Here is a 25,090-nt window from a genome sequence, read left to right as displayed (position 1 = left end):
GGTATTCTAGTGCAAAGGTCAGAGAAGACCTTTCACACTACCATAATATGAAATTCTTTATTTACTTCAGTGCTTGATTTGTCCCCGTTTTCTATCCCCCCAGCAAAAGAAGCTCCCCACGAGTTGAGACTGGTCATTCTAGTTCACAAATGCATCCCTAGTAGCTACAACAGTGTCCATCATGTAATACTCAAATGATTCGCTGAATGGATCAACCCAGGAGAGGTCCTAAATTATTTCAGCCTCAGTTTTCTCATCTGTGAAGGGAGATAACAGCTACCAACACATGTGGTTTTGAAGAATCAAGTGAAAATGTATGTCCCTATGTCTCCAGCTAGAATACATGTGCCCTGGGAAATAATTTGAAATCCTAAGGCTATGTAAGGCTAACTGAAACACACAGCATAACTACTCAGGAGTTTGATTTTGCAAGAATATCCAGGGAAAAAAGAGTGTTTATTTTTTATACTCAGAATAATTTTGGAAGTTATTAATTTATGTTTTGCCGTTTTTGCATTTTCCCATGCCTCATTTAAGAAGTCTAACATTTTTATTCTTTTACCTCAGGAGTATATGTGCTGGTGGGTGATAACAGTAGCCCACTTTCGTTCCCCTCTCCCTAAAAAAAGGAAACATTGATGGTGATAATGCTCACTGGGCCAGAGGGAAAGAGAGGATAGATATAAAGAGAAGAAACACCCCCCCATAAAATGGAAGACATTCTTTCTAGTGGGGGGAAGATGGTAATAAGACAGACATTCATAAAGAAAACACTGTGAAACCCACAGGGCTCTCAAAGGGGAAAATGTAAAATTCTTGGACCTTTAGATAGCTCTAAGGGACAAAGAAACCCGATAATGATTAAAACTGAATTTCCCACCAGCCAGGGAAACTAGACACTCAGAAGAGTTGAATACTGGTTTAGAGAAATAAATGTGTCATTTCTTACAAAGTTATAGAATAAAAATCACTCCATTACATTGCCTTACAAAGCCTCACAAAGCTTACTCAAATCCTTGCACAATAAACAAAATACTGCTTTTTAATGCCAGTCCATTTTTTTGGTTTTTCTTTCAAGTGTATGTGCATGTATAAGGAAGAACACGTATAAGCTCTAAGACTCAAAAAATGAATTTGCTGTAACTGACCAGAAAATGTGCTTTGGAATTCACAAAAGTCAAAGGTTATAGCACCAACAATAACAGATTAGACAAGCCACTTTCATAAGAATAGATTAAACTCAAATCACTGGCAGTGACAGAACTACATGTAACCAAAGTGACCACTTGGGACTTTTTTGATGCCCACGAACTAAATAGTTTGATGTGTGTTCTTACCACAAAAAGATCCTCTTCCACAATTCACCATTTATCTTCACCCCCAAATTTTTCTCATGAGTATTTCCCAGAGGTGATCTAAGAGGCTGACTACAAGAGAGAACTTTCAGTCTACCAACAGCACAAGTATCTCTGGAAAATGTGTTAAGAACGGCCACCGGAGCCTGAACATGTTCCACTTGGTACCTATGGGTAACACCTGGGAGCACGGCTCTTCGGTAATGAATTGAACTCAAATTTACTGAAGTTTATAATATAGTACAAAAATACGGTCATCATCTATACCTATATAATTACATGATTCAGCTCTCTTGAAAGATGTGGCACCAAGACACAGAAAAGAAGTGTCTGAACACTGAATCTGTTATGTTTCATTTGTTCAGTTTTGACTCAATGGTCATAATCTGGTAGATGCAATAAAACAACATCTTGCCAATAAACCGCAAGTAAAAAAAACTATACTCTTCCTAGTGGAGCACTTAGAAGTATTATTTCAATACGGAGAGTAAATACAATTATTTTATTAAAAAATAAATTAGTATTTCAATAAGGAGAGTAAGGAAGAGGATATAAACTTTGGAAGAACGTGAGACTTGAATTTCTTGCTGCACACTCAGTAGTCCGCTCTGGCTACTTGTGCTCAGGTGATGTTTGTTCACTAACTTTTAGAGTACTTTTAAAAACACGTTGTACATGCAAAAAGAACAATAAAAGGAAAAAATAGTCTCCAAGTTCAAGGCAGTTTTATTCCAGTTATTCAAAAGGATTTCTGAGAAGGTTCTTTTGCCCTACAGCAGGGACTCATATTTTGAGTGTGTATCAGAACTGACGTTTGGTGTTATACACAATAACAGCAACCATGGTTGTAAAAGTGAAATACTTGCATAGTGGCTGGTAAATTGCTGTCACTCCAAGCTCCTCCCACCCATACCTGTGAGAGCTTCAGGATGTCCCAGATCCAGAAACTCTCTCCACTGGGCCCCAAGAACCCCCAGACCTGTGTTCTCATTGGACGGTTCCCACACTATCCAAGTATCGTAATATTCCCCACATGTTACACTTCCTTTACTTCTCCCCCATGCTGACCTTTAATGCCTTTTGCTCTCCTTTCATCTGTACTTTAAGAGCAACCTTAGTACTCATCTCAGTCAGGATGCCATCCGCATCACAGTTAGAGTGCCTAGTTGAGGGACAGATGGAACACTACCTGATTCAGCCTTGCAAATTATACTGGCGTCACTGAGACAGAGGCACTTGCTTTCCCCTGGGCTGTGACTATGGTAGAATAAACAGAGTGTTGGGTACCATCTTTGCCACCCCAGAAGCTGATTTTTTTGTTTGGGTGGGATACCACATGGAACAGAGTTCCCAAGTAGAACTTTTAAATCATTTTCCCATCTCCAAATAGTGAAGAAAGCCTAATCCCCTCCCATACACAGACACAGGCTCTTGAGCCCTCTGGTTTCTTCTTCTTCGTTTAAGTCTCTATCATTCATCATTATATAAGTCACATGTTAACGAGTTTACAGAAAGTTTACTTAGGGAGGATTACCTCCCTGGGATTTCCAAGAGTAGCATGAGACCTAGATATTTTATAATACCATCTGAGAGGGAAAAGCTGCAAAGGAAAGTGTTAGGGAGCACCAGGAGAGGAATTTAATAAACTCTGCCTCGAAATTACCCGATTTCTACCTGGGCAATTAAATTCTGATTAAATTGCTGGGTACTAAGACATAAAAAGCTAAAATGGTCTCATACTGAGGGAACAGCTTTTGTTCTCCATTTTCTTAGGTGACAAAGAATGGTGGAAGAACAGGAAGTGAAATTAGTATTTTGGAAACAGAAGTGGGGATTTCTAACCAGTATGTTTCTTTCCAAGGGGAGAGGAGTGAGGAAGAAGCACACTGTTGTGACTATCAGTTTAATGCTCCAACCATGCTTCACATGAGTATCACCTGGGGAACTTCTTGAACTCTCCAGGCAGCCCTGGTACACCATACCAATTATATCAGAAGCTTTGTGGATGGGAATCAGGTATCCGTTATTTTTCAAACTCCCTATGTGACTACCACATTCAACCAAGTTCTAGAGTCACTGCATGACAGTGTCACTGGCTCAGGAACTGCCACCTTGGGGAATCCTAAAACTCTGGGTTTTGTTCTGCTGGCAAACTCTTCAAAGAGGGCGCCCAGAATAAGAGGAGGAGGCATGGCTGGAGAGGGTCTCTGAGAACTCCAGCCGTGCAGTGCGTTCACCATCTCAAGTTAAGAGAGTTCGCCCTCCTAACTCTTAGCAAGAGCTCCTCTCCTCCATTATTCCCTCTCACACCCCTCTATTTCTTTCATGGCATTTATCCCTATCAATATTCATGTCTAATCATCCACTTCCTAAAGCCCAGCGATTACCATGGGGGGGCATGGGCAATTTGCTTCAGTAGTAACTAGTTGCGGAGAAGGCGATGGCACCCCACTCCAGTACTCTTGCCTGGAAAATCCCATGGGCGGAGGAGCCTGGTAGGCTGCAGTCCATGGGGTCGCTAAGAGTCGGACACAACTGAGCGACTTCACTTTCACTTTTCACTTTCATGCACTGGAGAAGGAAATGGCAACCCACTCCAGTGTTCTTGCCTGGAGAATCCCAGGGATGGGGAGCCTGGTGGGCTGCCGTCTATGGGGTTGCACAGAGTCGGACATGACTGAAGTGACTTAGCAGCAGCAGTAACTAGTTGAGATACAATAAGCACTGAAATATTTGGTAGTTGACTGAATTATATCTTGACATAACTTATACCAGTAAAGACAGTTGAACTCTTTGCTCAGCCACTGTGTTTCAAAGACTTGGCTGCCCCAAATTACACAAGCATCCAAGGCAACAAATCTCTGGATATAAAACGGAATGTACCAAACCTGCCTTTTAAGAAGCATCATCGAGAGTCAAAATTCTTAATTTTCACTTTGACTAAGCACTAGTTCGTCTGGCAATTTCTTGCAGTCTAACTCTTTCATATTAATAAGCATCTCTCTTTTTTAATATCCAAGTCCTTCCTGCTTTTAAAATCTCACTTTAGACAAAATAAACTTTGTGAGGAACTTCAAGGGATTTTGGGCTACTTTCTCTGATTGCCATTCACAAAGTTCAGTTAAAGGTTCTTCCTGGTGTGGGTAAAGCGATCTATCTTTTGCCTAAGTGAACAGAACTACCATTGGTCATATATCAGAAGCAGGTGGGAAGTAGCTCATATTTATTACCTGCCATGTTTTCCCTTAAAAATTCATTTTTCATTAAATCACTTAAACCCATGTAAGTTAATAAATCCCCTCATGCATTGCATCCCTGAGGATTAGATCATAAAGTTCAGTCAGTAACTGTAGGAGTCAGTCTTAAAACCAGTAACACAAACATCAACAGTAATGGATATATTAAAATGTTATATATACCTTCCCTACTTGTACTTTTACTATTACTTTGCCATGCTTTATAGGAACATGAGAATAGCTTATATAAAATATTTACTGTAGTAAGAGCTCAATACATTTCACACCCAGCAAAAAAAGGAGAAAAACAAAATTAAACAAAAAAAAAAGAAAGAAAGAAAACCAAAATTAAACCCTCCAAAAAAAGCTTAATTTTTCCCAAGAATTTTTTTAAGCTTATGCATTAGCCAGGAGACTTAGCCAAGAGACTTCACCTGGAAGTCAATCCACTCTCCTGGAACCTTCGCATCACATTCACTTCGTTCCAGTTTATTTCTCGAGTCATAAAAGCCCTGATTACTCTCCCTACATAACCTCCAGATATCTGCCCTGACTACTCAGGCTGGAGGCCATAACAAGGCTGTGGAAATTGAGACTCCTCTACCAAGCTCACTTTGAGGCTGTAATGAAAACAACACGTCCTTACTTAAAAGACCACAAAAAGAGGAAGGGGAAGAGACTCACTACCTAATGTTCTAAGAGCGCAGGGAAATCAAATGCGCTTAAACATTTCATTTCAGATGAGAACGCAAAACACCATACCTATACACTGCATGTAACTTACCTTTACAGTTTAATAGAAAAAAAAAAAAACAGAACAGAACGAGACCATCTATGGTGAAAGTACCTTGTAAAACGAAATGACTGAAAAGGCAGGGAACCGTTAGTCATAGTTAGCAACACCTTATTTATTTATTTTTTCTAAGAATATTGCCGTAAGATGTCCTACCTCTTTCGATTCTGGGGTCCACCGCAACCCTGGAGCACGGAGAAGGCAGCCTGGATTTAATCCTTCCGCAGGACCCTCTTCGCGAATCTTCTCGCGAGTGTGCGCTTTTTAAAAGAGGCCATGAGGAAACACGGAAGCTTTTGAGATGTTGTCCGCCTGCAGGTGTTGACAATGCACAGACACTCACACCTGTGCCTCAGGGGGCCATTCTCAGTACCGGGATTGGGCGGAAGGCCAATGAGAGGAGAGGCCTTCTCAGCTCAGCCTGCAGGATCCGTCCTGCTTCTAACCAGCCCAGCAAACCCTTCTCATTGGGTGTTTTTTGTTTTAAACATTTATTTTTGGCGACCTCCGGTCTTAATTGCAGCAGGCGGGATCTTCGTTGGAGCCCCTCCCTGGCTTCTCTCTAACTGTAGGGCAAGCTCAGTAGTTCAGCACAGGGATTAGTTGAGCCAGCGGGCTCAGTAGTTGCGACTTGAGGGCTCTAGAGCATGCGGTCACTAGTCTTGGCACGCCAGCTCCATGGCATGTGGAATCTTTCTGGACCATGGATGGAACCCATGTCCCCTCCATTGGCAAGCCTATTCTTATTCACTGTGCCACCAGGGAAGTCCCCATGTTACCCATTTTTAAGGGTACAATTCAAATGTATTAAATACTATTAAAACCATCACTGCCATCCATCTCCATAGCTCTTTTCATCTTGCAAAACTGATACCCTATACCCATTAAATAATAATCCTCATTTCTCCGACCCCCAGCCCCTGGTGCTCACCACTCTACTTTTCGTCTTTTAACAACTCTGTTTCATACATGTAAGTGTAACTGTACAGTATGTGTCTTTTTGTGACTGGCATGTTGTTTATCCATGTTGTATCATATATCAGAATTTACTTTTAATGCTGAATAATATTACAGTGTGTGCATATACCATTTTTTTCATAAACATTAATCTGTTGATGAACTCTTGGATTGCTTCCACATTTTACCTATTGTCAGTCATGCTGCTATAAACTTGAATGCACAAGCATCTCTTCAAGACCCTGGTTTTTATACCCAGAAGTAGCCTTGCTGGATCATATAGTAATTCTATATATAGTTTTTTGAGACACTGCAGTACCATTTTCCATAACAAGTGTATCCATTGTACCAAAAACACACAAAGGTTTCAATTTCACCAGATTCTTACCAACACTTATTATTTTGTTTGTTTGTTTGTTTTGATCATACTAACGGGTGTATGATCCATTAATATCCATGGAAATACCTCAAAGTAGTTGTGATTTGCATTCTCCTAAAGATCAGTAATTTTTATCATTTTTTCATCTACTTATTGGCTATTTGTATATCTTCTTTGAAGAAATAGTTTTTCAGTTCCTTTGCCTAGTTTGAATCAAGTTTGTTGTTAATGAGTTTTAGGAGTTCTCTATATATTCTGGATATTAATCCCTTATCAGATAATTGATTTACAAATATTTTTATCCACTTCTTTGAGTTCTCTTTTTACTTTATTGGTATCAAGTTTTGTAACACAGATTTTTAACTTTTTCATAAAGTCCAATTTGTCTGTTTTTTCTTTTGTTATTTGTGCCTCTAGTGTCATATCCACCGTCTTTACCAAATCCACGGGCATGCCTAACTTTTGCCCTATCCTTTCTTCTGACAGTTGTATAACTGTAGGTCTTACATTTAAGTCTTTGATCCATTTCAAATTAATTTCTCCATATGGTGTTATCAGTTCAGTTCAGTTCAGTCAAGTCACTCAGTCGTGTCCCACTCTTTGAAACCCCATGGACCACAGCACCTCAGGCCTCCCTGTCCATCACCAACTCCCAGAGTTTACTCAAACTCATGTCCATTGAGTCAGTGATGCCATCCAGCCATCTCATCCTCTGTCGTCCCCTTCTCCTCCCGCCTTCAGTCTTTCCCAGCATCAAGGTCTTTTCAAATGAGTCAGCTCTTCGCTTCAGGTGGCCAAAGCATTGGAGTTTCACCTTCAACATCGGTCCTTCCAATGAACACTCAGAACTGATCTCCTTTACGATGGACTGGTTGGATCTCCTTGCAGTCCAAGGGACTCTCAAGAGTTTTCTCCAACACCACAGTTCAAAAGCATCAATTCTTCAGTGCTCAGCTTTCTTTATAGTCCAACTCTCACATCCATACATGACTACTGGAAAAACCATAGTTTTGACTAGATGGACCTTTCTTGGCAAAGAGTCTCTGCTTTTTAATATGCTGTCTAGCTTTCCTTCCAAGAAGTAAGCACCTTTTAATTTCAAGGCTGCAGTCACCACCTGCAGTGATTTTGGAGCCCCTAAAAGTAAAGTCCGCCACTGTTTCCACTGTTTCCCCATCTATTACCTATGAAGTGATGGGACCAGACCAGATGCCATGATCTTAGTTTTCTGAATGTTGGGTCTTAAGCCAACTTTTTCACTCTCCTCTTTCACGTTCATCAAGAGGCTCCTTAGTTCTTCTTCACTTTCTGCCATAAGGGTGGTGTCATCTGTATATCTGAGGTTATTGATATTTCTCCCCGCAATCTTGATTCCAGCTTGTGCTTCATCCAACCCAGCATTTCTCATGATGTACTCTGCATGTAAGTTAAATAAGCAGGGTGACAATATACAGCCTTGACGTACTCCTTTCCTGATTTGGAACCAGTCTGTTGTTCCATGTCCAGTTCTAACTGTTGCTTCCTGACCTGCATACAGATTTCTCAAGAGGCAGGTCAGGTGGTCTGGTATTCCCCTCTCTTTCAGAATTTTCCACAGTTTTTGCTGATCCACACAGTCAAAGGCTTTGGCGTAGTCAATAAAGCAGAAGTAGATGTTTTTCTGGAGCTCTCTTGGGCCTTTTCGATGACCCAGCATGTGATATACGTGAAAAGATCATTTTACTTCCTACTTCGCAATTGATGCCTTTTCTCTCTTTCCTTTGACTGATTAAACTGGCCGCACCTCCAGCACTAGTTGAATAGAAGTGGTAAAGTGGACGTCTTTGTCTTTCAGTCTCGAAACATTTAGACGGGTTTTTGCTGTGGATTTTATAAATATGGTTTTTATTATCTTGAGGTAGTCTTCTTCTATTCCTGTTTGTTGAGTTTTTGTCATTAAAGAATGCAAATTTTGTCACATGCTTCTGCATCAATTGAAATATTCATGTGGGGTTTTTCTTCGTTCTGTTTATGTGATGCATTATGATCATTGATTTTCTTTTGCTAATACATTATATGACTAGAAACATAAATTATTAATTTTTTCAAAACGCATTAGTCTCCTAAACTACGTAGAAAAACAAACTTCAGAGTTACAAGCCACAGTTATAACAATACTAGCTTTTAAGCTAACAATTGCTTTATAAAAAATATATTAGTATCTTAAATCATGTAGGAAAAAAAGTAGAGCTACAAACCATTGTTTCGATAATGTTAGCTTTCATAATTGCTAAGGCATTTACCACCAGTGGTATCTGTGTTACAAGTCATACAGCTTGTGTTACTGTCTGGTGGCCTTTCATTTCACCCTACAGGACTACATTGATAATTTCTTGCAGGATAGGTTTAGTGGTAACAAAGTCCTTCAACTTTTTATTTATCTAGAAATATCTTAACTTTACCCTCACTTAAGAAGGACAGTTTTGCTAGATTCTTGGTTGACCACTTTGAATTCATCAGCTTATGGACTCCAAAGTTTCTGATGAGAAATCTGATGATAATCTTTTTTATGACCTCTAGTATGTGATGAATTGTTTCTCTTACTGCTTTCAAGATTCTCTCATTGTCTTTGACTTTTGAAAAGTGAATACAGTACCTCTCAGTGTGTGTGTCTTTGACTTTGTCTTACTTGGCTCTCATTAAGCTTCTTGGTTATTTGTACTTATATCTTTCCTCAAACTTTGGAAGTTTGCAGCCATTATTTCTTCAAATATCCTCTCTACCTTTCTCTCTTCTCCTTCTTGGACTCCTCAGTGAGTATGCTAGTTCACTTGGTTTCCGACTTTTTGGATGAATACTGGACATTTGAATATAATAATGTGATAATTCTGGAAATCAGATTCTTCCTCTTGCCTGGGGTTTGCTGGGATTTTTTTATTCTTGTTGTTATTTATTGTCTTCTTTGCATTGTTGTAGCATGCCTCTGTGCTGAGGACCAGCCTGTGGTATTAACTTAAGGTCTTCACAGGTCTTTTCTGAGCCTTTCCATGGGCATGCACGGCACATGTCACTTTCTTTTTTTTTTTTTTTTTTGTCACTTTCTAATATTTCTATTTGTTCAGTTGTTTTAAAATGTCCCAGTCATTAATGTTTATCTCCCAAGAGGGGAAAAAGATGAAAATTAAGGAAATGGTAAAGGGGGCCATTCCTTTAAACTACCTGGAGGTCACTTCAACCAGAGGGGGCGGGGCTTACAACATCAAGGGGGGAGGTACAGCAACAGGGGAAGTACAAATACCCACCTCTTTGTCTGCACCTCTGTGATCAGAAGCAGCAACCCATGAACAGGTTCCCAGTATTCAGAAGATAGGGTCTCTTTTGCCTACCTTGGTTCCTGAAAGCTGCATGCAAATTCATTCATTTCATATTCCTGGAAAGAGTGGAGGATGGGTAGCTGGTAACATGCTAAGAGGTGAACTTGACCACAATTAAGCACAGTTTATCACCCACGCCTTCCCTGAAAGTTGAAGCCTTCAATAGACTCCAGAGTTCCAAAATAGTTATTTCAGAAAGATCCTGCCAGTGCAATCATTGTCTGGGTAGGGAGATAAATTCCTACTGCTTCCTATTCTGCCATCTTTCCAGAATCTTCTGCCTCTGGGTGGTCTTTATGATATTTTAATTTGAGGGGGCTGCTCTGATTCACTTTTGGATTACCACTTGCTCCAGAACTTTTGCTGAGCACAATGTCTCCATCTCCAGGCCCTGGCTAGAACCTGGCTTTTGCCTTGAGAATGCTATATTGCAAATCCTCTCTAGTAAAGTCTGTCAACTGTCACCTGTCCTTGGAATTTAGGGACAAGAGACTATTTTGTATTCTTTAGGAAAAACCTTTCTCCTCCAGACCATTTCTCTGCCAGGCATGTTAAGAGTTTGTGCATCTATTACCTCATGTAAGCCTCACCATGAGCTAGTGCAGGAGATGCTGTTAATACTCCCAGTTTGTAGAGGAGGAAATCAACTGTCATAAAGGTATGGTTTCCTAAGCAAGATCACTCAGCTACTAAGTGTCAGCTGAGATTTGAACACCATTATACTGAAGTCTAGAGCCATTAATAATCCTGCCTATCTCCCCACGTCCATTCTAGATCTGAGTTTGTCATTTCCCCTGCAACAACCCCATTACCTTTTTTGTGGGTTTCTATTGCTGCCATATGAGAGTACCACAAATTTAGCAGCTTACAGTCACATTTATTACCTCACGGTTCTGTTGGTCAGAAGTGCCAGGGTGCTGGATTGACTTCTTCACTTTGGTCTCAAAAGAACAAAATCAAGGTCTCATATAGACCAGAGGCTCTGGAGGAGAATCTGCTCACAAGCCCATTTAGGATATTGGCAGAATGTAATTCCAAGTGGCTGTAGGATGAAAGTTCCTATTTTCTCACCAGTTGGTGGGGAGGGGGTGTTCTAGAGGTCTCTACATTCCCTGGTCTATGGCCCCTCATCTTCAAAGTCAGCAGTAGAGGGTTGAGCCCTTCTCACACTCTGAATTGCTCTAAATTCTCCTTCTGCTTTATTTCCCCTATCTCCATCTAAAGAAAGTTCTCTGCTCTTAAGAACTATTATGATTAGATTGGACCCATGTGGTTAGTTCAGGATGGTCTTGTTATTTTAAGGCCATTAACATTAATTCAATCTTAAAAGTCCCTTTTGCTGTTATGTAACATACAACCAGATTTTGGGTTTTGGAACCATGGACATCTTTGAACACCTTTCTGTGCACCACACTTTGAACCTCACGCCACTTGCTTATACCACCCCTTTCTTTACTTGTCATATCTTTATTTTCTCTTCTTCTTACAGTCATTTAAATTTGTGGTGTCCTTCTCCTCAACAATTTTTTCCTGTTTCACTTCTGATATTATCCTAAGATACATTTGTGACCATATGGGTAACATTCTTGCCATCAAGTATTTTGCTGCTGATACACTTTTCATGGTCATACTTTGTTTTGCACTCGGCAATGGCACCCCACTCCGGTACTCTTGCCTGGAAAATCCCACAGATGGAGGAGCCTGGTGGGCTGCGGTCCATGGGGTCGCTAAGAGTTGGACATGACTGAGCGACTTCACTCTCACTTTTCACTTTCATGCATTGGAGAAGGAAATGGCAACCCACTCCAGTGTTCTTGCCTGGAGAGTCCCAGGGATGGGGGAGCCTGGTGGGCTGCCATCTATGGGGTCACACAGAGTCGGACACGACTGAGGCGACTTGGCAGCAGCAGCACAGGGTGTATAAAGAAGTAAAAAGTTGATTCCCAGGTGCATATGGGGTAGAATTTTTATTACCACACTACTGGCTTTCATTTGTGAGTTAATATGTGCAAAATGGATTAAAATCAAATTTAAGAAACATGAACAATACCTGGTAATAGAGGATATGATTACACAGCATCCTTCAAAACATGTCAGTAAACTGATTTAAAAAAAAAAATCAAGGGTAAGCAATTTCATTGACTCAAATGTCAGGGTTTGGTAGAAAGATATGTGATTTGAGAACGAAAGCTTTTAACGGTTTTGTGGAATGATAGGAATTGATTTTGGCATTGAAATTTGAATTCCCTTGCTGCTTTTAAAAACATATTAAGCACGAGCTCAGTACCAAATTTTGTTACATCAATATGATTTTAGAGAGAGGGAGCATGATTTACATGCTATATAAAACCCATTTTCTCCATTAGGGATAGAGAAATGCGGCATCATCTCAATGGAATCACATACGATCTCAGTTAAGGAGGAGCGTCTGGGCTTCCCTGGTGGTTCAGACAGTAAAGAATCCACCTGCAATGCAGGAGACCTGGATTCAGTTCCTGGGTTGGGAAGATCCCCTGGAGAAAGGAATGGCTACCTACCTCGGTATTGCTGCCTGGAGAATTCCATGAATAGATGGAGCCTGGTGGGCTATAGTCCATGGATTCCCGAACAGTTGGACACAACTAAACAAGAGAGTTCCAGAAAAACATCTATTTCTGCTTTATTGACTATGCCAAAGCCTTTGACTGTGTGGATCACAATAAACTGTGGGAAATTCTGAAAGAGATGGGAATACCAGACCACCTGACCTGCCTCTTGAGAAACCTATATGCAGGTCAGGAAGCAACAGTTAGAACTGGACATGGAACAGCAGACTGGTTCCAAATAGGAAAAGGAGTACATCAAGGCTGTAAATTCTCACCCTGCTTATTTAACTTATGTGCAGAGTACATCATGAGAAACGCTGGGCTGAAGAAGGACAAGCTGGAATCAAGATTGCCGGGAGAAATATCAATAACCTCAGATATGCAGATGACACCACCCTTATGGCAGAAAGTGAAGAGGAACTAAAAAGCCTGATGAAAGTGAAAGTGGAAAGTGAAAAAGTTGGCTTAAAGCTCAACATTCAGAAAACGAAGATCATGGCATCTGGTCCCATCACTTCATGGGAAATAGATGGGGAAACAGTGTCAGACTTTATTTTTGGGGCTCCAAAATCACTGCAGATGGTGATTGCAGCCATGAAATTAAAAGACGCTTACTCCTTGGAAGCAAAGTTATGACCAACCTAGAAAACATATTGAAAAGCAGAGACATTACTTTTCCAACAAAAGTCCATCTAGTCAAGGCTATGGTTTTTCCTGTGGTCATGTATGGATGCCAGAGTTGGACTGTGAAGAAAGCTGAGTGCTGAAGAATTGATGCTTTTGAACTTGGTGTTGGAAAAGACTCTTGAGAGTCCCTTGGACTGCAAGGAGATCCAAACAGTCCATTCTGAAGGAGATCAGCCCTGGGAGTTCTTTGGAAGGACTGATGCTAAAGCTGAAACTCCAGTACTTTGGCCACCTCATGCAAAGAGTTGACTCATTGGAAAAGACTCTGATGCTGGGAGGGACTGGGGGCAGGATGAAAAGAGGACAACAGAGGATGAGATGGCTGGATGGCATCATTGACTCGATGGACGTGAGTCTGAGTGAACTCTGGGAGAAGGTGATGGACAGGGAGGCCTGGCATGCTGTGATTCATGGGGTGGCAGAGAGTCGGACACAACTGAGTGACTGAACGGAACTGAACTGAAGCTACTAATGCTGCTATACATAATGAAGACTTCAGAAGGTGCTCAGGTTTTCTCTGCTGGTTGTTGTTTAACTGCATCAATTTATCCACTGTGGCTGTGAAAGGCAGCCTAAGAAGTACCCATCCCATTGCTTCTGGACTGCCACCAAAGTGCCAGCCAGGAACATTCATATTCTACATTAGGACAAATGGCATCTTTCAAAATGAAGTTGTTTTTTGTTTTTTTTTTTTTCATATAAATTACTTGTAAAAATAATGTATTCAGGCCTTGAGAAAATATTTTTTTTTAATTGGGCTTGAATTTTCTTCTCTGAATCCAGCCACACAGCCCAAATAGTTTGTAAATTTTAAAAGCATAAGGTAAGGTTCCTGCTAAAAAAAAAAAAAAAAAAAATTACATAGCATGGAGATTTTTCTGATTTGGTAGGTTTGGAGTAATGGTCAAGAATTTGAATGTTTAATAAACACCTCCATTTAAACACCCCCATTTAATTTTGTTGATGATCATCATAAATGGATCACTGCACTTTGAATGTTCATAAAATACTGTTTAAGCACTACTTCTCCCAGCTGCTATTTTAAATTATGGGTGAGGGAAAAAGATTAAAAGGGGAGAGAAAGAGGGAAAATGGGATGGAAGGAAAAGAACCGCAACTGTAATCTTAAAAGGAAGAAAAGTATGTTCTGCTTTTTTTCTCCCCATATCTTCTCATATTGCAGCACTAATAATAATACTTCCAACTAAAAGTCAAATTTCATCTTTCATTAAGAATTCATATCTTCTGGAAAGCTGTGAGGCTCTAAGAGCCATTTAATGACTCAAGTGGAAATGCTTCTAAATAAGAGTCAAAGTTTGAGCCATGTCCTCAGAATCTCCCTTAAATGGGCTTCTATCCAAATGGCAATAATAGCCATTTACTCTCCTCATTGTTCTTCTTTCAAAAACACCAAAAGAAAAAAATTATATATCATAATCTCAGTGAATGGTCATCCTAATCATTTCAAAATGCAAATGCTTATAGAAATTTGCAGTGGTGATAACCATAAATCCCCCACTGACAGTGTAGTCATTGAAAAATCACTGGACTGAGCTACTCCTTCAAGAGTTTTAATTTGCAATCAAGTTAAGAGCTATTCTAGGGAAGCAAGAAGCAAGAAACTTCTCTTTGAGAGAAGTTCAATCCAAAGTGGGAATGTAACACAATAGGGGTACCATGAAAAATATCCAAAAGCCTAACACATAAAGCCTACCTATCAAGTTTTGTTGTTATTTGGTCACTAAGTCTTTTCTGACCCCATGAACTGTAGTCTGCCGGGCTCCTCTGTCCATGGGATTTTCCAGGCAAGAATATGGGAGGGGGTTGTCATTTCCTCCTCCAGAGGATCTTCCCGACCCAGAGATGGAACCCTCGCCTCTTGTGCCTCCTGCGTTGGAGGTGGACTCTTTACCACTGAGCCTACCAGGAAGCCTCTGTCAACTTTTTCCAGTTACCAAATGAATCCACGCTGATGAATCTCCTATAGGTAGTCTTTCTCAAACAAACAATTTAGATCCTTTTAATGAAATATAATGCTAACACAGGGAGTAAACCTTCAACTATAATGACTTCCTACATACTTTCAACAATATTTTTTAACATTTACTGAGCACTTATTGTGTGTTAAGTGCTACTGCCTAAGGTTGGGAATGAGGGGTCTAATTAATAAGACATGGTGTGATGCCCTCAAAGAGACTCACAACCCAGCAAGGATTTTACTATGAGTAAATAATTCCCAGACAGGAAAAGAAGGAATATAGAATATTCCACTCTCAAGGCTCAAAAGAGAAATGAGAGCAAAGAAAGAAAAGGAACATTTCTTTGGTGATTCCTCCATGCCTGGCACTAAGTTTGTGTATTTCTTCTTTATTTTTGGTCCAATATGTGGCTACTTTTCCATCATACCCTAGAAGCACATTGCTGGAATGTAAATCAAAGTTTTCACCACCTGGCTATGAATTACCCCATCAAAAAACAACAAAAATAACCTTCAGTCTTAAAGCCTTCATCATTTCTAAGTTCATGGCTTCTTTTACTATAAAATATCTTCTTATCTAGAAATGCCTTAGGGGCTAAATATCCAATAACACTCAGAATTCAAAAGAAACAACACAATCTCTTTGCAGGTCTGTTACTTCACACTCCTAATGCCCAAAAGGCTCCCTGGGTGCTTCATTTCCTTAAAAAAAAAAATGTGTCCTCAAATGTAGGATCTAAATTGAAGTCAAGGTGAGACCTAGGCTTGCCTTGACATAAAACCACTTCAGGAGCTAGCCCCATGGCCAGATCTAGTGGCCTGAGCCTCTCAGCACTGCTCTCTCCAAGCCCAACGGTGTACTGAGGGGCAAGGCAGAGTTTGCATCTGTACCATACTGCTGCTCTCCCTCTCAAGAGGGACTTTTGGAAAGAGACCTTGTCTTTTCTTCCCAGTACAAATCTGGGTACACTGAGCACAGAGCTATACAATTTTTTCGGGTTGCTCCTAGAGCAATCTGAAGATAAGACACTACTATTTTGAACCCTTGATTGAGGTCCTGAGCTGTATGATCTTAAATCTTGAATGCAAACACTGACCACCTGCTTGAGTCAAAAGCAGAGTGGAAAATTTGAAAACAGAACCAAGCAATTTAACACTGTGCTTCAAGTTCCAAATTACTGAGAGAATAAGCTTAGTAATACCTATCTACCTCTCAAGATGAGGCAATTAACAAAGATTTCTGCCTTTTTCTGAAATTTCAAAAAGTAGTGAAAGTTGATATTTTATATTCTGCCCACATTGCAGAAATTAATGGGCTTCCCTGTTCAGAATAAGCAATGAGGACTCTGTCCTAATTGGGAGGAGTCCAAAATGTGGTAAAAATTTTTTCTGGTCCCTTTGTCAATTCATTTTAATTTTGCCTGTTGTATAAGGTCTTGAAAGTTCATTTTCTAAAAGGGTATCTTTATATATCATTATGATTTTCTCAACTAATCTTTCTACGTGGGATTATAACGTCAAAACTTGGTTGATTACAAGCAGGTACACAATAATTTCTCTTTTGGTAATTGCTTCTTTTGATTAGATATATTGCTCTGTGAGTAATGCTTGACCTTCTGATTATGCAAAATGAATGAAGACTTTGAATACCTTTTGGAACAACATATTCTGTTGACTTCCCATAGTGCCAATAGTAATAATAACAGCAATAATAAGAAGAATGAACTAGTTTGATTAAAAGATGCACTTTATCAATTAATCCAAATGGTCACACATAACTGTTTTTTTGTTTTTGTTTTGTTTTTCTACTTTTAAGATAGTTTTTTAAAAAATCCAGAAAAATTGGGTGATAACATATCTACATGACAAGACTTTGCTGGTGAGGGCATATTCTGGTATCTATTTTAATTGTAAAGTTCTATCTGTTAGGATGATCTCTAGAAGCACATTTTCTATATCATTCAGTACATGTGAGATTTCCTCCACACACAAACATATGTTTTCATGGTGGACTGAAATGCAAACTTCATTTTATTTTATTTTTTTTCCCATGGTTCTCACAGTTTCTTTATTTATCTTTTTAATTTTATTTTATTTAACTTTACAATATTGTATTGGTTTTTCCATATATCAAAACGAATCTGCCACAGGTATACATGTATTCTCATCCTGAACCCTCCTCCCTCCTCCCTCCCCATACCATCCCTCTGGGTCGTCCCATTGCACCAGCCCCAAGCATCCAGTATCGTGCATTGAAACTGGACTGGCGACTCATTTCATATATGATGTTATACATATTTCAATGCCATTCTCCCAAATCATCCCACCCTCTCCCTCTCCCACAGAGTCCAAAAGACTGTTCTATACATCAGTGCCTCTTTTGCTGTCTCGTATACAGGGTTATTGTTACCATCTCTCTAAATTCCATATATATGCGTTAGTATACTGTATTGGTGTTTTTCTTTCTGGCTTACTTCACTCTGTATAATAGGCTCCAGTTTCATCCACCTCATTAGAACTGATTCAAATGTATTCTTTTTAATGGCTGAGTAATACTCCATCAGACTTGATTTTACACAACTAATTCCTTTGTAAGGAAGTGGATAACTCTAATGAACATCTATACGGACAGCATATGGTGATACAAAAAAAAGAAAAAAAGGAAAGGGTAATTCAGGGTGAAGAGTTTCCCTACATGTGGTACAAGTAACAGTTATAATAAAACAAAATCATTGTAGGTGGCATATGGACAAACATTTCTGTTTTCATGGTTTTCTATTTATTTGACTATCTTTTAGAGAAAACATATAACTAGTACAATAAACCCCCAAATTTTATTATCTGAAATGCTTAGAAGGGCCCAGGTATAAAAAATGATTTTGGAAAATCATTAAGAAAGTACTATTTGAGTGGTGTTGAGATAAGGCAAACCCTGCAGTGTCCTTAGAACGACTGGTAGACACTGGCGCAGTAGCACAGAGGACTATAGAAACGGGCCCAGCTCTCTGGCTCAGCCATTTAATAACTGTCAGATTCTTCAAACCTTCCCACAAGGACCTGATGGGAGAATTTTTAAAATCCACCTAAATTCGTTAGTATGAGCCTGGCTACCTAGTAAGCACTCAAAAAATGAAAGCTGTAGTTATTCACCACAATTACAAATCTCATCCCAAGGATTCACCTAGCAACAAAACAAAGCAAACCCTTGGTAGTAGGCAGTTACAGGCACACAGGAATATGGTTTAGAAAATCATACACAGCTGTTTAATTTTTTTAAGGAAAAAATGATGAAAACGAGGAAGCAAACTGGGCTTTAATAATAATTCTTACATTTTTAAGCTAAAAATATGTGTGCATTCTGGCTATTTATATATTATACAGCATAGCAAACACCTGCTTCCAACAACACAAGAGAAGACTCTAAACAAGGACATCACTAGATGGTCAATACCGAAATCAGATTGATTATATTCTTTGCAGCCAAAGATGGAGACCCTCTATACAGTCAGCAAAAACAAGATCAGGAGCTGACTGTGGCTCGGATCATGAACTCCTTATTGCCAAATTCAGACTTAAATTGAAGAAAGTAGGGAAAACCATTAGATCATTCAGGTATGACCTAAATCAAATCCCTTACAATTATACAGTGGAAGTGACAAATAGATTCAAGGGATTAGATCTGATAGACAGAATGCCTGAAGAATTATGGATGGAGGTTCATGACATTGTACAGGAGACAGGGATCAAGACCATCCCCAAGAAAAGAAATGCAAAAAGGCAAAATGGTTGTCTGAGGAGGCCTTACAAATAGCTGTAAATAGAAGAGACTCTAAAGGCAAAGGAGAAAAGAAAAGATATACCCATTTGAATGCAGAGGTCCAAAGAATAGCAAGGAGAGATAAGAAAGCCTTCCTCAGTGATCAGTGCAAAGAAATAGAGGAAAACAATAGAATGGGAAAGACTACAGATCTCTTCAAGAAAATTAGAGATACCAAGAGAACTTTTCATGCAAAGATGGGCACAATAAAGGACTCAAGTGGTATGGACCTAACAGAAGCAGAAGATATTAAGAAGAGGTGGCAAGAATACACAGAAGAACTATATAAAAAAGATCTTCACGACCCAGATAATCATGATGGTGTGATCACTCACCTAGAGCCAGACATCCTGGAATGAGAAGTCAAGTGAGCCTTAGGAAGCATCACTACAAACAAAGCTAGTGGAGGTGATGGAATTTCAGTTGAGCTGTTTCAGATCCTAAAAGATGATGCTGTGAAAGTGCTACACTCAATATGCCAGCAAATTTGGAAAACTCAGCAGTGGCCACAGGACTGGAAAAGGTCAGTTTTCATTCCAGTCACAAAGAAAGGCAATGCCAAAGAATGTTCAAACTACCGCTCAATTGCACTCATCTCACACACTAGTAAAGTAATGCTCAAAATTCTCCAAGCTAGGCTTCAACAGTCACGTGAACCATGAACTTCCAGATGTACCAGCTGGATTTAGAAAAGGCAGAGGAAGCAGAGATCAAATTGCCAACATCCGTTGGATCACTGAAAAAGCAAGAGAGTTGCAGAAAAACATCTACTTCTGCTTTATTGACTATGCCAAAGCCTTTGATTGTGTGGACCACAACAAACTTTGGAAAATTCCTCAAGAGATGGGAATACCAGACCACCTGACCTGCCTCTTGAGAAACCTATATGCAGGTCAGGAAGCAATAGTTAGAACTGGACATGGAAAAACAGACTGGTTCCAAGTCAGGAAAAGAGTACATCAGGGCTGTATTATCACCCTGCTTATTTAACTTACATGCAGAGTACATCATGAGAAACGCTGGGCTGGTGAAGCACAAGCTGGAATCAAGATTGCCAGGAGAAATATCAATAACTTCAGATATGCAGATGACACCACCCTTATGGCAGAAAGCAAAGATGAACAAAAGAGCCTCTTGATGAAAGTGCCAGAGGAAAGCGAAAAAGTTGGCTTAAAACTCAGCATTTAGAAAGCTAACATCAGGGCATCTGGTCCCATCACTTCATGGCAAATAGATGGGGAAACAGCAAGAATGGTGACAGACTTTATTTTGGGGGGCTCCAAATTCACTGCAGATGGTGACTTCAGCCATGAAATTAAAAGATGATTGCTCCTTGGAAGAAAAGCTATGACCAACCTAGACAGCATATTAAAAAGCAGAGACATTACTTTGCCAACAAAGGTCCATCTAGTCAAGGCTATGGTTTTTCCAGAAGTCATGTATGGATGTGAGAGTTGGACTATTTAAAAAAAGCTGAGCAGCAAAAATTGATGCTTCTGAACTGTGGTGTTGGAGAAGACTCTTGAGAGTCCCCTTGGACAGCAAGAGATCCAACCAGTCCATCCTAAAGGAAATCAGTCCTGAATATTTGTCAGGACTGATGTTGAAGCTGAAACTCCCATACTTTGGCCACATGATGCGAAGAACTGACTCATTTTAAAAGACCCTGATGCTGAGAAATATTGAAGGCAGGATGAGAAGGGGATGACAGAGAAAGAGATGGTTGGATGGCATCACCGACTCAATGGACATGAGTTTGAGTAAACTCCAGGAGTTGGTGATGGACAGGGCGGCCTGGCATGCTGCAGTCCATGAGGTTGCAAAGAGTTGGACATGACTGAGCAGCTGAACTGAACTGAACCTTTTGTATAGGGATGGTGTTTTCTTAGTCTTGACATATTCTGAAGTGTTAAACATGGAATTTTCACCTAGCTGGCTCTCAATAAAGGAGTACAGAGAGAGTTTTCACATATGTTATTTCACTAATTTTGAAGATTTCTTCATCTGCCATGACACTGGAAGGCAGCAAATATTCACGAAACAAACAGCTTTTGACTGATGTATTTTGCATCCTTGATAAGGAAGATTCTATTTCATAAAACACTAACAAAAGTTTTCTAAATGTTCTCAGTATTATTGTATCCTCTGTGCTGCATATATTTACCCTGTTTCTTAAATTATACATGAAAAATCCTAAAACATCAGCAACAACATCTCATTACTGAAGCCCATTCATCTTTTCCTGCTCTACTTGCTCAGAGAGCGTGGGTTCTTGTATGAAGGATTAAAAAAAATAATCCTAGATATTTTCCTATATTTGTACTGGGCACTTCACAGTTGATCAATAAATACTTGCTTACTAGTTGATTTTCTAAGCAGTCAAGGGTAAACTAGTCAGAGAGCAATTCCATATCCTATACCCCCTAAGAGTGAGTGGTTATTCACTGTCATTTTTTAGTGTTTTAAAATCTTTTTTAGATAGACAGAAGGAATAGCAGTTATACTCATCCTTTACTGCTCTGAATTGCATTAAAACACAGAGGGATTCTGATCAATGGTTAGCATCGTAGGACCTTAATAATTGTCATGTGAAGTGATTAGGTGATACATGAATACGAATACCTATTATATTTACCTGCCTTTTAGGATTTATAAGGGTGGATGGTCACAGGTTTAGTGCTCTTAACAATGTTTCTGACATATGGTCTCAAATGAGCAAATGAGGTAGTTTAAAAAGAATTGTTTATATAATGTAATAATAGAAATAATAATAATATTAGAAATGTGGAGACAATCAATGCTCACCAATAGAGAACTGGTACACCATGGGATAGGCCATGTAGCTCTGAATATAAATGAACCAAATCTGAGTGCATTCATACCTCAGGGCATCCATGGTATAATGTACAATCAATAAGAGGCAAGTATGACTGGTGTGAAGTGTTTGAACACATCCCCATTATATGCACATATCTGCCCTGCCCATGGAAATGTTACACAGAAAAGACATACCAAACTGTGCATCACAGGTCCCCGACGACTGGAGTGAGGAAAACAAGAGGAGGGCTTCTAGCCTTTGCTCTATATATTCCTATCATAAACTTTTACTATAATAACAACTTTTAATAAGCATTTTCATTTTCAGTTCAGTTCAGTTCAGTTGCTCATTTGTGTCCGACTCTTTGCGACCCCATGAATGGAAGCATGCCAGGCCTCCCTGTCCATCACCAACTCCCGGAGTTCACTCAGACTCATGTCCATTGAGTCAGTGATGCCATCTTCTCCTCTGTCGTCCCCTTCTCCTTCTGCCCCCAATCCCTCCCAGCATCAGAGTCTTTTCCAGTGAGTCAATTCTTCGCATGAGGTGGCCAAAGTACTGGAGTTTCAGCTTTAGCATCATTCCTTCCAAAGAAATCCCAGGGTTGATCTCCTTCAGAATGGACTGGTTGGATCTCCTTGCAAAGAAGTGTTTTAATAAAGGTAGTCTTAAACTAGCATTAGCCATTGCTTAGATTTATTGCCATGCTACCAGAAGTCATTGTCTACACAGCTTCCTCCTTTACATACTTGTTTTTGTCTCCTCACTTGAGAGCTCTATAAAGATGTGTAGCTCCATGGCCACAGTCACTGGGCCCTTTCTTTCCAGTGTGGAGGGCCACTAAACAAAGGATGATTTGGAGCAAGTGTTGACTTTGGTTTAAAGTCTAAAGGCAAGAGTTTGAATATTAATTCCATTATTTGCAAGTTCAAAAGTTTGGTTGCAGGGAATAGAAACCCACTGTAGCTACCTAAAGTTGAGGGAAGGTTACTGTAAAACTATAGATCACAGAAATGAACTGTAGTCGGAGGCTCCCAGGAAATGCAGGCAGAAGCTGAAACTATGAGAGACCAAGTCACTCCCACCTGACTATATGGTTCTCTTGTTTTCTACCTCTGCAAAATAGTTTCATCTTTCCCATGGTTTTGATGCCCAATAACACATTTGCACATGACTTTTCTTCCTATTAAATCTACTCAGGCCTAGAGTCCATGGGATTATTCAGCTTTTTAAAATTCTTATGATCTCTTATTGAGATATTACAAGAATTGAATGAGACAATGCTTTGTTTGATAAGCCCTAGTGTTTCTTGACACTATATGCAAAAGATACCCAACTTCTTTAAACATCAGTATTTTCAAATGCAAAAGGCAAATACTAATAATATTGATGTTATCAATTTTTTAAAAAAGTCTTAGTATGGAGCTTGCTATAGAGTAATGCTTAATAAATATCAGGTTATGTTCTTGTTATTATTAAATTCATCATGATTACTATTTTAAGGATTTTAAGAAAACGAATGACCTGCTTCATCTAAGTGGGTAGACTTCACGCATGCTTCAGTTTCCACATAGGTTCTCAGAGCAGAGGACAACTTATTGCTTGACAGAGAAGGGCACAAGTAATAGTCTTGACAGATCTCTAGAACAGTTTATCATACATCAACAGTTTCTCCAGGCCAGACAACAATGAGAAAAGACTGAAATGTTCTTTTTCTTATTTGAGGTAAAGGCATGTGGAATTGCATACAGAGAGTAAAACATTTAAAACAAAAGCAATTGAGATACCTTCATTAAGCACTAACCAGAAGCTTGCTTTTAACGTAAGGGGGAAAAAAATCTGTGTTGCTCACAGTCTTCTCTGTGTCTTGGTCCAGTGGAAAGGAATTTAACGAAGCATATAACAGGTAGTTGCCTGCCAAATTGTCAGATACCCAGGGAATTCAATAATGAACAGTTTCCAAACCATGAGGTGACCCATTTCAGATCTACAAATGAGAAGGACCTGCCATGAACTTTGGAGGTGCTGTAACAGACATGCTGCTGCGGCTGCTAAGTCGCGTCAGTCGTGTCCGACTCTGTGCGACCCCATAGACGGTAGCTCACAAGGCTCCCCCATCCCTGGGATTCTCCAGGCAAGAATAATGGAGTGGGTTGCCATTTCCTTCTTAGACACGCAGACATGTTTTAATCTCATGTTTCTTATAAAATTAGCAAACAATGTGCTTAGTGATAATCTAAACATAACACGCAGCTATCTGATTAACATAGAGTGTCAGTTTAGCTATCAATGCTTAACATTTATTATGCTCAATGACATTCTTGTCTCAGATCTCGAAATCACGGGTGTTTCAGTGATGAAAAGTCAAGACAAAAGTGAGAAGTGAAGGCTTTCACATACTTTTCCTCAAATTTTGCTGCAACACAGGCTTTGACAGAGGGCTTCTGACTGCTCAATTTGATGGCCATACGAACTTATACAAGCTGAAGTACGAGGTTTCCCAGGGGACGACATAATGAAATAAATGCACTCATGAATATGTATGGTTGGAGAAGCCCATCTGTTCTCCACCAAACTCTTTTCTTTCAACAACTCACAAATACCCAGCTCCCCCTCCAATGCCTCCTCCATGTTTCAGAAGAGTCTTTATCCTAAGCTTCTAAAAATCAGTAATGTTTCATCTCAGGCAAGAAATACATTTGCAAGATAAATGCTTTTATGGTCAGACTAAAAATAATAAATTAATCAATCAAAGAGTGCTAGTGCACACACCATGAGCCTTGAAGTTCTTTGCTGCTCTTCCTTCCCTCAGGAATGAAGCTCCTGACTCTTCAGCTAAACTGAAAGCCACATGGACCTGCCTCTTGGGTTATAAATATGAGAACAGGAAAAACTTCAATAACAGCAGACTAGATAACACTCTGTCTGTCATTCAGGGATGCCAAGTTAGTTCCAGTTGCCGTATATTGAAGTTCAATAATAAGTATTTCCCCTGATCTCTTTGGAATTCTTCACTCATCACTAATTTTGAAGGCAGAGGATGAGACCAATCTTACTGTCCGAAGATGAAAAGAAAATTTTTGAGAAATGAGAAAACATAGTTGACAAAGGACAAAAGATAAATTTCTTGGA

General features: G+C 39.6%; 1 long non-coding RNA gene across 1 annotated transcript in view; it reads right to left on the bottom strand.

The window, feature by feature from the left end:
* Positions 1-5,922, bottom strand: part of LOC133235198 (uncharacterized) — a 306,595-nt gene extending 300,673 nt beyond the window's left edge. The window contains exon 1 of the long non-coding RNA XR_009732474.1: positions 5,541-5,922. This is a non-coding gene — a long non-coding RNA (uncharacterized LOC133235198). The remainder of the gene's footprint in view (positions 1-5,540) is intronic.
* Between the last annotated feature and the right edge of the window lie 19,168 nt (positions 5,923-25,090).

Source organism: Bos javanicus, chromosome 22 (genome assembly GCF_032452875.1).
Source record: "Bos javanicus breed banteng chromosome 22, ARS-OSU_banteng_1.0, whole genome shotgun sequence".
NCBI classification, from domain to species: Eukaryota; Metazoa; Chordata; class Mammalia; order Artiodactyla; family Bovidae; genus Bos; species Bos javanicus.
This window is presented reverse-complemented; position numbering and strand designations above follow the sequence as displayed.